At 47.1% G+C, this 15,022-nt stretch overlaps 1 protein-coding gene across 4 annotated transcripts in view; it reads left to right on the plus strand.

Annotated features, from left to right (window-relative positions):
- Positions 1 to 529: 529 nt before the first annotated feature.
- CYFIP1 (cytoplasmic FMR1 interacting protein 1) overlaps positions 530 to 15,022 on the plus strand; it is a 91,073-nt gene continuing 76,580 nt past the window's right edge. The window contains exon 1 of one of the 4 annotated variants that reach the window (XM_059055003.2): positions 530 to 654. The gene's annotated coding sequence lies outside the window, so the exon portion shown is untranslated. The remainder of the gene's footprint in view (positions 655 to 15,022) is intronic. The other 3 variants (XM_067025760.1, XM_059055004.2, XM_067025758.1) reach the window with 3 other exon arrangements.

Here is a 15,022-nt window from a genome sequence, read left to right on the forward strand (position 1 = left end):
TGCCCCTGGCTCAGACGGGAGATGCGATCACTGCAGGGGCCATACCGGGTCATTTTCTCCCAGCTGGCTCGGTTCCGGCGGCGTGTCCCAGTCGCACCCGGCTCCAGCCCGCGGAGCGCAGGTGTGCGCACCTCCTCCCTGGCTGTGGGGCGCCAGGCCAGCCCGCTTGGGTGTCCCTCCAAGTCCCTTCTGCAGCTCATCTCACCCGCCGCCCTGACCCTGTGGAGCCCCGGGACAGGGTGAGCACTCCCCGCTCTTTTTACGGCCCAAACGGGGCAGCTTCCACGGGGAAGCCCCCCCGCCCCCGCGGTCCCAGGCAGAACTGAGGTTGCCGAAGCCCGCAGGTGGCACTGGAGGCTCTCCTCCCTGGGGAGCATTTTCTGCGGCCGGAGGGGAGCGCGGCCCGGCACACTGCCGGGCTGCGGGGTCGGGGGAGGGAGCTAGGCGTGGAGGAGCGGATGGACTGGGCTGGGGAAGGAGCGCGGAGGGAGGAGCGCCGGGAGGAAGGGGCCGAGCCGGGAGAGCCCCCGCCCCGGGAGGAAGGGGAGGAGGCCGGGTGTTTCCTGGAGCATTCCCGACCCGCCTCGGTGACTCATTCGGCTGGGAAACTCCCAGGGCCCGCCCGGGACCCCCGAGCTGCCGCCGCGGACCAAGGTGAGGAACGCTGCCGCCTCTGCCCCACCCCGCCGCCCAGGTGGGATCCGGACCTCGCTCGAAACCCGGCCGGGAGGGAGCTGGAAGGCGGCGGTGCCGGGCCGGGGCCCCGCGAGCGGCCGGGACTCGGACCTCGGCCGCGCGGCCTCCCCGGCTGCGCCGCCTCCCAGGACGGCTCCGGCCCGGGAGTCGCGGACCCCTGCCCCAGCACCCCCGGCACGTGGCGAAACTCCAGTGGGGACGGGGTACATTGGGGTTTTGCAGTTTTTGTTGGAAAGCAGGGAGCAGAGGATTTGCGCTGAGGTCGTGCTTTGTGCTCCTCTCTGAGGGAAGGAGGGAGACTCTGGCCGAGCGAGACCATTTTGCAGATTCTTGCAGAGAGGAGTTTGGGGCTTTGTTAAGGAGCCGGGATTGTTACTTGGGCAGCGCGGTTCAGTACAGCCAGACCGAATTGTGTATTTCAAGCCTGAAATGCATGCTCCTAATTCGCAGCGCTTGGTGGGCGGGAGAAAAGGGCGGAAGAGTAATTTGGCAATGGGGCTTAAGGAGCGTTTTTTAAGCGGAGAGAGGTGTCCGGACCACGTCCACTCTAGTGTCAGGTCTGAACGGCAGGATAGCGTTGCTTATGAAGCCCCGTGTTGGACGGTCTGCGCTTCTATGGGAGACCTGGGAGTTTTCCTTTACAGGAGAGGAAGGTGCTGTGCGCCTCGCCGCACAGTGTTTGGCTGAAGCTGGTGAGCCGGGTGGTGGTTCGTGGCCTTTATCGACGTGATTCCGTCAATGATCCGTGATTGAATCAGCAGTGATTCCCCTTGCCTAGCTCAGGTTGCTGCTCTTGACAGTTCACCAGCGGCTGCAGCGGCTCGGGGCTCGTGCTGGAAGATCTGCCCGGGCCGCTCGGCTGGGGCGCCGGCCTGTGACGGTGCGCGCCGGTGCCTGCCCTCCCTTCTCCCTGAAAGCCCTTCGAGGTTTTCCGAGTAAAGCGCAGATCTATACGCACGGAGCCCGAAGAAAACAATCAGGGCCACGGCAGCTTTGCGTTTGTGGGAATTCAGTTAGGAGGATGGTGCCTTCGCGTAGCGGTATCATCTCTGTGCCAGAGGCGAACCAGGGAAATGTGGCGGCAGACATTTCCTGTATTAATACATAAATTTGTGTGCTCATAGGTCGCCCAAAGAAGAGTTACTCCCCAAGTGTTTTTGTTTTGTATGTGTGTTTACTTAAATTTATTTTTAAGTTGACACATAGTAAGATTCGCTTTGTGGAGTACAGTTCAGTGAGTTTTAACAAATGCTTAGTGTAGCACCACAGTCAAGATACAGAACAGTTTTGTCACCCCCCTGAACTCCTTCTTTCTGTCCCTTTGTAGGCAACCGCATTCCCAACTCCTGACCCCTGATCTGTTCTCCGTTCCTACAGTGTTGCTTTTTCCAGAATGTCATATGTGGTTTTTGAGTCTGGTTAGTTCACAACGCGTTTGCGATTCATCCATACTCGAGTTTGTCCCTGGGGTAAAGACATTAAAATTTAAAACTTGTACCACTAGGGTACAACCTGAGCCATTAAAATAACACTTTTAAGTCATGAGAAAAATTACAGAATTTCAGCTTATTAAAAGATTCAAACAGTACTTAACTACATATACTAAAAGTGAAATTCCCTCAGTACTTCTCTTGGTATGTAGCCTTTTCTGTGCATACACATAGGTTTTGTTTGGGTGTGTTCTTTATGTAACATAATGAGATTATATTGCATGTAGCATCATACCTTTTCACTTAATGTTCTCGGATTATTTAAAGATGTTGGAAATCTTAACATGTTGGCACATACAGTATATATACACATGGATAGCCTTCATTCCTTTTAATGGTTGTGTATAGTATAGATGCATCACAATTTATTTAATCAACCACCTGTTAATTGACATTGTTATTTTATGTTTGTCACCCCCAGAGTCAATGCTTGTGTGTATATCTTTTTGTATGTACTCAAGTTTATCATTCAGGAAGTAAGTTAGGGTCTAAATAATAGCTAACATTCCTTGAGTACTTACTTTGCTCCAGCACATTCTAAGCCAGGGCCACTTTTCCTGTAAAGGTCCAGATAGTGACGACTTACGGCTTTGTAGGCCATATGGTCTCTGTCACAGCCTCCCCAGTTCCACTGTTGCAGCACAAGTTGGCACAGACAGTCTGTAATGAACGAGTATGGCTGTGCCCCAGTAGGACTTTGCCTGTAGAAGCAGACCGCGGGCTGTAGTTCCCTAACTCCTGAGTGCTCTACATACTAATTATTCTCAGGACCCTCAGAGGTGGGTGCAATTACTACTCCCACTTTATGGATGAGGAAACTGACCAAGAGGTGAAGTATGTGTCTAAAGTTACATATCTGGTAAGTGGCAGAGCCAGACTTTGAATCCAGCCATCTGACTGCACACTCATAAGTTAAAAATCAGAAAGAAGCTGCCAGTAATGCCTTCTGCAAAATGTTAGACCCTGGGACCTGACCCTCACACACCTATTGAATAACTTACCTGCTATTTTTTGAAGGCACTGTGCTTGCTCAGGTACCACTCCAGGAGCACCTGCCTCCACTCCCCAGGTGGGCCAGTGTTCCTTCAGCCCCTCTCACTCTGTGACAGTCTGTGTCCTGGCTTCTGATCTGCGTTTCACTAGCACCAGTTTATAGAGGTTCAGCTCAGTCAGTGCCTGGGGCTGCCCACTAGCCAGTGGGAAGAAAGATACACTTCGGCAGGTGAGATCAAGTTAGGTCCTGGCAAATCTACTGCTTTGACTGTTGTTGATGTCTGCTATATGTTCACCTGAGCCCTGGTGGGTATGTTGCTTGGACTACCTTAGACCATTTTTCTTTTTTGGTATGGTGGGAAAAGCACCTATTAGGTTGTGATGAAGATCAAATGAGGTAATATATATAGGAAGTGTACTGTATAAGGAGCTGTTACTATTCGTGCTATGTTTTCTAAAGCTTTTATATAACTAACCAGTCCTAGCTACTCATTGTTTTTTTAACCGAAATAAGTATAGCATGGGTTAGCTACATCTATGTAATTTAAAAACTTTATTTTAGCCAGGGCAATAAGGTCAGAAAAATAAATAAAAGGCAGATTGGAAAGAGAAAATAAAATTGTCCCTTTTTGCAGATGGTATCTACCTAGAAAAATCCAAGGAATCTATGAAAAACTATTAGAACTAAGTAAGTGAAGTTTAACAAGGTCACAAAATACAGTCAACACATGTAAGTCAATCTTATTCTATATACAAGCAATGTGCAATTAGAAAGTGAAATTTTAAAAAATACCATTTTCAGCAGCTTCAAAAAATCAAATATTACAGATAAATTTAATAAACCACATGCAGGATCTATATGCTGAAAACTACAAAATGCTGATGAGTGAATCAAAGATCATGTAAATAAATGGAGAGGCACATTGTGGTCATGGGTTGGGACACTCAACATAGTAAAGATGTCAGTTCTCTCCAAATCGATCTATAGATTTAACAATTCCAATCAAATACTGCAGCAAAAAAATATTTTAACTTTATTGACGTATAATGTACATACTATAAAATTTACCTACTTCAAGTGGGCAGTGATTTTTAGTAGATTTACGGAGTTCGGCAGCAGCACCGTAACACAGTTGTGGAATATACGATTCACCCCGATAAGATCGCTCGTGACCTTTCACAGTTTCGTAGGCCCTATTCCAGCTAATCACTAATTTGCTCTCTTTTATAGATTTGGCGTTTCTGGACATTTAACATAAGCGAAAGTGAATAATTTGTGGTCTTTATGTGTGGCTTCCTTCACTTAGCATGTTTTTGGAGTTTATGCCTGTTCTAGTATGTACCAGCATCTCATTCCTTTTTGTTGTATTCCATTGTATGGATATATTACATTTTGTTTAACCATTCATTAGATCCATTTTTTGCCTGTTATGAATAACTGCTGCTATGAAGACTCATGTGTAAGTCTCTATGTGGGCATATGTTATAATGTCTTTTGGATAGAAATCTAGAAGTGTTCTTGCTGGGTCATAAGATATTTTTGTTTATTAGAAGTCTCAGGAGGATGTTTTTATAGGTAAAAGACAAACTGACTCTAAAATTTATGTGGGGCTTCCCAGGTGGGGCAGTGGTTGAGAGTCCGCCTGCCGATGCAGGGGACACGGGTTCGTGCCCCAGTCTGGGAGGATCCCACGTGCCGTGGAGCGGCTGGGCCCATGAGCCATGGCCGCTGAGCCTGCGCGTCCGGAGCCTGTGCTCCGCAACGGGAGAGGTCACAACAGTGAGAGGCCCGCTTACCGCAAAAAAAAAAAAAAAAAAAAAATTATAGGAAGTGTAAAATAAACTGGAATATCTGATCTGAAAAAATGATTAAAAACAAAAATAAATGGGGGAAATCACCTTGCCTGATTTTTTTTTACTATAATAAAATATAAATAACCCCCAATTTACCATTTTAACCATTTTAAGTGTACGGTTTAGTAGCATTAAGTTGTACAGCCATTACCACTATCCATCCCCTAAACTTTGTCTTCATCCCAAACTGAACTTCTGCACTTATTTATTTCTTTATTTTATTGAAGTATAGTTGATGTACAATGTTTCAGGTGTACAGCAAAGTGATTCCGTTTTGTACATATACACATATATACACACATACGTATATATACATACACACATATCTGTTCTTTTTGAGATCTTTTTCCATTATACGTTATTATAAGATATTGAATATAGTTCCCTGTGTTACACAGTAGGTCCTTGTTAATCTATTTTATATATAATAATATCTGTTAATCTCAAATTCCCAATTAATCCCTCCCCCCACTTCCCCTTTGGTAACCATAAGTTTGTTTTCTATGTCTGTGTCTGCACCCACTTAAACACTAACTCCCCATTCCCTTATTCCTCCAGCTCTTGGTAGCAACCATTCTACTTCCTGTCTATGAACATGACTATTCCAGACACCAATTAAGCATTGCTATGAACATCATAATTCAATGTTTAATTTCTTTGAGCAGTTGTCATACTGTTTTCCATAGCAGCTTCACCAGTCTTCTGTGTACCAACAATGCACAAGGGTTCCAGTTTCTTCACATCCTCACCAACACTTGTTATTTTCTGGTGGGTTTTTTTTGTTTGTTTTTAATAATAACCACCATAATGGGTGTGAAGTAGTATCTCATTCTGGTTTTGATTGCATTTCCCTAATGCTTAATGGTGTCGATCATCTCTTCATGTACTTTTTTGCCATTTGTGTATCTTCTTTATAGAAATGTCTATTCAAATCCTTTGTTCATTTTTTAATCATGTTTTTTTTTTTTTAGTGTTGAGTTGTAGGAATTCTTTATATATTTTGGATAGCAATCCCTTACCAGATATATGATTTGCAAATATTTTCTCCCATTCTGTGGGTTATGTTTTCATTCTCTTGTCCTTGGGTGCACAAAGATTTTTAATTTTCATGTCCAGTTTATCTACTTTTTCTTTTGTTGCTAGTGCTTTTGGTGTCATATTCAAGAAATCATTGCCAAATCCAGTGTCATGAAGATTTTCTCATATGTTTTATTCTAAGAGTTTTATAATTTTAGCGCTTCTGTTTAGGTTTTTTGTTCATTTGAGTTAATTTGCATATATTGTGTAAGGTGATGGTCCAATTAATTCTTTTGCATGTGGATATCCAGTTTTCCCAGCACCATTTGTTAAAAAGTCTGTCCTTTCTTCAGTGAATGGTTTGACACCCTTGTTGAAAATCATTTGACTATATACACAAGGTTTTATTTCTGGGCTCTTTATTGTTTCATTGGTCAGTATGTCAGTCTTTATGCCAGTACCACACTATTTTGATTACTGTAGCTTTATAGTAAGTTTTGAAATCAGTAAATGTGAGACCTCCAGCTTTGTTGTTCTTTTTCAAGATTGTTTTTGCTATTCTGAGTCTTTTGAGATTCCATATTAATCTTAAGGTGGGTTTTTCTATTTTTGCAAAAAATGCTTTTGGAATTTTGAAGGGGGGTTACATTGAATCAGTAGATGGCTTTGGATTATATTGTAAATTTTTTTTTTTTTTTGGCTGCCCCATGTGGCTTGCGGGATCTTAGTTCCCTGACTAGGGATCAAACCCAGGCCCCTGGCAGTGAGAGTGCAGAGTCCTAACCACTGGACTGCCAGGGAATTCCCTATATTGTCATCTTAATAATATTAAGTCTTCCAGTTCATGAACATGGAATATCTTTCTGTTTATTTGTGTCTTTAATTTCTTTCAGCAATGTTTTGTGATTTTAAAAAATATTTATTTATTTTATTTATTTATTTTGGCTGCGCCGGGTCTTATCTGCGGCATGCAGATCTTCGTTGCGGCATGCATGTGGGACCTAGTTCCCTGACCAGGGATCGAACCCAGGCCCCCCTGCATTGGGAGCGCAGAGTCTTAACCACTGGACTACCAGGGAAGTCTGTGTTCTGTAATTTTTAGTGTATGAATCATTCACCTCCTTGATTAAATCTATTCTTTTTTTTTTTTTTTGCGTCGGGTCTTCATTGTGGTGTGTGGGTTTTCTTTCTCTAGTTGCGGCTCATGGCTTCTGGAGACCCTGGGCTCTGTAGTTTGCAGCACCTGGCTCTCTTGTCGAGGCCCACGAGCTCAATAGTTGTGGCGCCCAGGCTTAGCTGCCCCGCGGCATGTGGGATCTTAGTTCCCAGACCAGGGATCGAAACCGCGTCCCCTGCTTTGGAAGGCGGATTCTTTACCACTGGACCACCAGGGAAGTTCCTAAATTTATTAAGTTTTTTTTCTTTTTGATGCTATTGTAAATGGAATTGTTTTCTTAATATTCTTTTTGGAATATTCATTTCTAATGTATAGAAATGCAGCTGATTTTTATGTGTTGTTTTTGTATCCTGCAGCTTTGCTTAATTCATTTATTTGCTGCAACAGGTTTTTTTGTGAAATCTTTATGATTTTCTACATATAAGATCATGTTCTCTGTGGTTTCATGTATTCTGAGGTTGTTTCATTAGGTGAATATGTTAATAGTTGTTACATCTCACTGGTGGAGTGACCATTTTGTCATAATGTTTCTAGTAACAATTTTTGTTTTCAAGTCTATTTTGTCTAATATTTATCTAATATTAGTATAGCTACTTCTGGCTACTTTTGGTTTCTCTTTGCATGTTATATCTTTTCCCATCCTTTTTGTTTCACCCTCCCTGTATCTTTGAATTTAAAATTTGTCTCTCACAACATGGTTTTTTAATCCATTCTGTCAATGTCTGCCTTTTGATTGTCTACTCCATTTACACTTAATGCAGATAACTTATATGGTAGGATTTATATTTGCCATTTTGTTATTTGTTCTTTTTATATCTGGAGACCCTTTGGCCATAAGTGAGGGGCTTAGGGACAGAGCTTATGCTCTGTAGGAGCCAGTAGAGAACCTAGCACCATGAATGGGGCTTAAACATGGCAGCTCTGGCCTGAATTCAGGCTATCTAATAAGATTTCAGAGCACTCCAGGGATAAGATTTGCATTTATATGAACTTTCTGTGTTAACGGCCTCTCAGAACATGGTCTGAGAGGCTAATACACACTAATGCACACATGGGTGTGTGTGTATTAGTCAGGATTCTCCAGAGAAACAGAACCAATAGGGTATGTTTATATATATAGAGAGATTTATTTTAAGGAATTGGCTCACGTAATCATGGAGGCTGGGAATTCTGAATTCAGAGTAGGCAGGCTGAGACCCAGGAAGAGTTGATGTTATAGCTTGAGTCCAAAGGCCCTCTGGGGGCAGAATTCAAATCCAAAGAGGACCTCGGTTTTTTCTCTTAAGGTCTTCAACTGTTTGGACGAGGCCCACCCACACGATGGAGGGTCATCGGCTTTACTCAGAGTGTGCCCATTTAAATGTAAATTGCACCTAAGAAATACCTGCACAGCAACATCTAGACTAAGGTTTGACCGAAAACTGGATTATACCATAGCATAGTCAAGGTGACACATAGAATTAATCATCATAGGGGTTAGTTTTTATTTTGTATTTTAATTTGCATTTTTATATTTTCTTATTTATATATATATTTTTGTGGTACGCGGACCTCTCACTGTTGTGGCCTCTCCCGTTGCGGAGCACAGGCTCCGGATGCGCAGGCCCAGCGGCCATGGCTCACGGGCCCAGCCGCTCTGCGGCATGTGGGATCTTCCCGGACCGGGGCACGAACCCGTGTCCCCTGCACTGGCAGGCGGATTCTCAACCACTGCGCCACCAGGGAAGCCCCCTAATTTGCATTTTATATAGTTGCCTCCTCCAACAAAGATTGGCTTCATTTAGTTACAATGCTGAGGTACCTGTGAGCCATTGGCTTTTGCTGCTCCTTGAGGACCTGGCAAGGAGGTGGGAGAAGATGTGTAGCTATCAGGGAGGCTTAGTTCCTCGTCCTCGTGAGGCAGAAATACAGACACTCCAGCGTTTTCTTCTATCGCTTCAAAGGATTATATGGTCCACCCTGTGTCGGAGGCTACTGCCCTAAAACATGTTAAGTGTGGGCCAGAGACTCCAACCTCAGAATCAAGAGGTGTGTGTGGGCCGGGCATTAAACATGCAGGTGCCCGCGGCACTCAGCTCCACCAAGTCAGGACAAGGTGTGAGGGTGAGCATTTCTGCCGAGTATCTCTGGTGATTGTCTGTTTTAGTTACAGCCAGCTCATACCCCTGGGGTTCTGGGCAGGAGCAGCCCACTTTCAGGATGTTATGGTACTCTGAATAAAGTACAGGCAGACATCATTTAATTGCTCTTTGCTTTATTGCACTTCCCAGATAGTACATTGTTTACAAATTGAAAGTTTGTGGTAACCCTCCTGTCAAGCAAGTCTTTTGGTGCCATTTTTCCTTCAGCATTTGCTAACTTCATGTTTGTGTCACATGTTGGTAATTCTTGCAATATTGTAAACTTTAAATTATTTTTATATTTGGTATGGTGATCTATGGTCAGTGATCTTTTTTTTTTGAAGATGTTGGGGTAGGAGTTTATTAATTAATTTATTAACTTTTGCTCTGTTGGGTCTTCGTTTCTGTGTGAGGGCTTTCTCTAGTTGTGGCAAGCGGGGGCCACTCTTCATCGCTGTGCGCGGGCCTCTCACTATCGCGGCCTCTCTTGTTGCGGAGCACAGGCTCCAGACGCGCAGGCTCAGTAGTTGTGGCTCATAGGCCTAGTTGCTCTGCGTCATGTGGGATCCTCCCAGACCAGGGCTCGAACCCGTGTCCCCTGCATTAGCAGGCAGATTCTCAACCACTGTGCCACCAGGGAAGCCCGCAGATATCTTTTTGAAGTAGTGATTTTGTTTCCTTTGGATAAATGGCCAGAAGTGGGATTGACGGATCATCTCCTGCAGCTGTGGAGACATTCATGTGATTTAAGAATCCCCTCCTGGGACGTGCTGCTGAGGGAGTCATCAGGAAACACCGTCGTCCCTCACTATCTGCTGGGGGTTGGTTCCAGGAGCTCCCATGCATACCAAAATCCACGGATGCTCAAGTCACTTATATAAGATGGAAGTTGTACTGTGAATACAGTCAGTCCACCGTATCCACAGGTTTTGCATCTGTGGATACAGAGGACCGATTATACTGGACTTTTCTGCCCAGATATGGTCATCTTAGGCTTTTCTCTAGAAGGTAAAAATTTGTTAAAAGACTCACACGAAGGGAGGGCTTAGAAGGACTGCTGGGTCGGAGTTCTTGGTGAGCATTTATGAGGCCGTGTAAGCAAGGACGAGGCCACCTTCCAGTATGGAGTGGCGCTGGTGATGGAGCCTGGGCAGGCAGCGTCTAGGTCTGTGTGTGGGGGGGGGCCAGGCCTTCCCTGCGGTGAGCTGGGGACGTGTCCGCCCCTGGCACGCCTGTGTGCAGGCTCACTCTCCCTCTTTCTGGGGGCAGGAAACGGCCCCAGTGTCACGGTGGGTGGGGAGCCCCCAGCCTAGTCGGGAGGTTGGTGGCACCTTCTCCATGGTGTGACCACCCCCCCCGCCCCCAGTGCCAGAGACTGCTGAGCTTGGCTCCATCCTAGAAAGAACACGCTGACCTGTTACTATCATCTCCCCTCGTGCCTTAAACATGCACTGGATTCTGTGTGAAAGATGAAGGCCACCGGAGTCACAAAGAAATGGTCAGGCATTAGTAGACCAGAGGGATCCCAGACCTTGGGGGAAAACAAGCCCCCCCCACCCTGGAGAACCCACCCCGTCCCAACCTCCATCCCACAGCAGTGCGTCCGGCTCTGTGGGGCTCACCTGTGTGCTTGGTGTGTGGCCGCGGCAGCTGTGGAGCATTTCCGTTCCCCAGGGACCCGCTGGGGGTGGTGCGAGTGGCAGGGCACAGCGCACAGGTGTCAGGCTGGGCCTGTGTGGGCACTGCACACTGCGAGGGATTGAGACTTTACTCTGGAATCCTAGATACATTTCTGTCTTTTGTTGATTGATTTATATTTGTATTAGGTTCATTTTTCATACAAATCTCAGGAGGCATCCCAGTTCGTAAAATAGATAAACACAGGGCTACTCTGCCTTGCCATTGTGGGGCACCCCGGAGTTCCAGGGAATATGGTTTGAGAACCACAGCTGTAAGCATATAAGCAGGAGAGCGACAGGATCAGAGTCCTAGTTTAAAAGGAATGAAAAAGGAGCGTGGGAGCCTTGAGGGGCTGCATAGGAGCTCTGGGTCGGCAAGAGGCTGGGCAGGCCGCCCGCCCAGGGAGGAGGCGTCCAGAGGCAGACAGCGCTGTGTCTTGGGAAGACCCTGTCCCAGGTCTGCAGACTGAGGCTGAGGGGGCAGGAGAGCAATGTCAGGAGGGAGGGGCTTGACAGGCTCAAGAGTCCTCTGCGGGCTCTGTCTCAGACTTCACCTATTGTCATGATTTTCAAGCAAACTTGATTTTTGTTTTTCTGTTGATGCAGCAGTTGTTTTGAGGTAATTGCAGAAGAGACCAGTGCTGCTTTCCAGAATGGAATTTCAAATTTTTGTGCAGTTGCATTTCTTCAGTAGTAAAGCTGGACAGGAGATGGTGTTTGTTTTTTAATTTTGAAGTTTTTGCCTAGAGATCATAGCAGCCCCATTCTCTGTCCCCACGCCACTTAATCTGGGGAAAGAGGCTGGAGTTGGAAAAACATGTTGTTTTAAAATGCGGGAGAGAAAGGCACAGTTGAATAAAGTATGCTTCTCTTCCTCAGATGATTTATTTTACATGTGAACAGATTGCAGAAAAAGTTGGATGTTTGTACTTTTCTGGGAAATACTGTTATTTGTATATATAGAAGAGGAAGAAAATCAATGTGCGTCTTGTGCATGTTAGCAGAAACATTTTGTAGTTTGTTGTGGTTTGGTTCTGCTGTGGGGTTTGACAAGTGAAATACTGTCAAGTTGTAAAGTAAAAAAAATATTACAAGTTTGGAGATCCTGGGGACACCCTCTTTCCAGAAAAAACACCCTCGTGGCTCAGGTCACGTGGGCTTGAAGGGTGGCACTGACACACAGGCAGTGCTGTCACTGTGGTGCCACAGTCAGGACATCTGGATGGGCATCTGAACCATGAGTTCTGCATTTTCCCTCCTGTGGTTTTGCCATGTTTTGCAACCTTGGTGTCGAGCTGCCTTGGCAGTTCTATTTTAAAGCTTACCGGGCCTGTGCAGAATGCCTGCTTGCTGGCTCTTGGCTGGGATGCACCCTCACTTAGCTTTGCATCTGACCCGGGCCTGGTCTGTGCTGGATGCCATCCCTCCCTGTGTATGGCGCTCACACAGCCTCCTGCCCACCCTGCCCTGTCTGTCTGGCCCAGCATGCCCCCTGGTCTCCAGTTCCTGGCCCACGGGTTGGCATCCCCCTGCTGCAGCCCTTTCTTGGGGCATCCAGTTGCCAGCTCCTGCCGCCTGAGCCTCCAGGGCCTCAGGGTCAATTTTTAGTCCCATTTATGAGCTGGGTCCACATCCTACCCCCGCCCCCCAGTCTGGTTCCCAGCCCCTGGAAGCCTACTGTTTATTAATAGGCACATACCTAGCGTAACAGTTTTAATTTCATTTCTGTTTTCATGGACAGTAAATTAAGACCTTGCCTTGACTAAAGTTATAGATTCTATAGAAACTATGTGCCAGGCTCTTTTATGGGTGCGTAAGACCAGTTGGATTTAAATGTTTGATTTGTGGAAGATTTAAATTCAGCTGCTTTTGGGAAGAGAAGTAACCAGAAACCGAGTTTGCTTGCTTAACTGCTTATGTTTTGAGCTGTTTCTCTTAGCGTTTTTAACCCAGCCTTCTAAATGGTCGCCCTCCTCAAGCTGATGTCCCTTCACCACTGTGCTTCCTCTATGTTTTTACCTTATCCGCTGATAGATGAATGTTCTCTTCCAAATACATGCAAGTTATTCAACCAGAAAGTGTTTTAGCTGTTTTTTGTTTCCAGAGCAGTACTAGAGGTTTAGATGGTCATAGAAAATAAATACATCTCCATGGTGATAGAAGGTTATCCTCTAATCTGGCAAAACACAAGGCCCCCCCTCCGTGGCCCATGTCCTGTACCAGGCCGGTCCCCACAGGTAGTGTGGACTGAGGTTGTCTGGGCCTGGAGGAGGCCTTGTGTGTGGTTGGCAGAGGTGCATCAAGGGTCTGAACCGGGCCTGGACCCTTCAGGAGTGGATGCTTCTGAACGCTGCACTCTGGGGCCTTCACAGGGAGTCTGGACCGTGGACTCCCAAGGGCGCCCCTCCTCACTACCTCCACTATCTGTCCTTACGCCTCACATTTGATGTCCATCTCCTAAGGCACCTTTCTCATCTTGCTCCTTTGTTTCCTGCAGCCAGTGTTCTGATGGGGAGGCTGTGTTCTCCCAGTGATACTGGCTTTTTGAGAAAACACACACACACACACACACACACACACACACACACACACACACACTTTTTTTTTCTCTTTTCCTTTTAATCTCTTGGTGCCACCCCTACCAGGTTGAAAATTAGTCTCTCTGCTTTAATTTCTGTTAATTCTCTGCAGCCTAGCCTAAGTGTTCTTTTTTTCTTTTTTTAAATTGTTGAATTATGTAAGTACTCGTTGTCTATTATTACCTTTTAACTGAACTGCCAGCAAACAGAGGAGGCTTCCCTTTCGTCCTGCCCAGAAACGGGGAAAATGATCAGATCATGCTCATTCAACAACAGAAGTTCTGTTATCTGGTGTTCTTGGTTTTGAAGTGTGTGGTGGCTGCCGCGACTCAGAGAAACCATCCTGCCTTCTCCCTGGGTTGCTCACCGCAGCCCCCCCCTCCCCAACGCTGTTCTCTCGACCCCAGCAGCTGGTCTGGGGTGCGGGCTCTCGCCGCCCCTCTCCTGCCCTCAGGCCTGGCCGGCTTCTCTACTGCTGTAATCTGCCTATGTCGGCCCAGGTGCACACGGCACCTGGCGCTGGGGTCACGTTGGCTCTGCCCCTGCTCTGTGGCTGTGCGGCTCTGTGCCTTGCTCTGATCATCTGTCAGAGTGTGATGACCCCACCCTGAGGGTGACCGTGAGGTTGACTTGTTGGGAAGTTGTAGGGTGATCTAGGCTGAGGGGTGGACGGTGCCATGTTGGGGAGAAAAGGGGGCAGCAGCCATGGGGTCTCTAGCCCGGCACTGGGAACCTTGACCTCCTGCCCACCTGAGGTTGCTTGACCCCCATCTCTGGCCCCCTGAGCCCACTTGGAGTTCTCTGATGCCTGCCTGTGGTGGTCACCTGAGGTTCAAAGGGTGCCTTCCTTGGGCCTTAGCTCTGGTCACACATTGGCTCCAAGTCCAGGAAGGGTGCCCCCAGCTTGCTCTGCTTGTGAGCTACGCCAGAAGCGTTGTCTAGGTGCTGGTCCTGGGTGGAGTGGGGTTGGTGCCCACTCCACGCAGGGGGCCATGTCATGGCAGGAGAGGGGAGGTCCCCTTACGGAGGCAGGATTTCAAAGACCCCACCCTGCACAGAACTGAGCCTGAGTTTCGGTTGCAAGGTGGTGTGTCAGTTGAGTCAGAAGGGGCCCCTGGGCCCTGGGAGCCCCTCACCCAAGGGCAGGGGGCAGGGAGCATAGGAGGAGGAAGCAGCTGGGCCCCGGGGTCTCGCTGGCTGTGAGTGTTATGGTGTGTCAGCACAGCATCCCTGCATCTCGGCCCTACCGGGAAGCTCGCCCACTCTCCGCCTCTCCAGCTCACAGGCATGGGCACACCGTCCGAGTGCCAGGGCCCTGCCGTGGGGCCCCAGGACACTGCCCGTTAAAGGAACAAGCAGGGTGGGTGGTGGTGCACAGGGTGGTGAAGTGCTACCAGCTCAGAGCTCTGGCTTCCCG

This window comes from Kogia breviceps, chromosome 2 (genome assembly GCF_026419965.1).
Source record: "Kogia breviceps isolate mKogBre1 chromosome 2, mKogBre1 haplotype 1, whole genome shotgun sequence".
NCBI lineage: Eukaryota > Metazoa > Chordata > Mammalia > Artiodactyla > Physeteridae > Kogia > Kogia breviceps.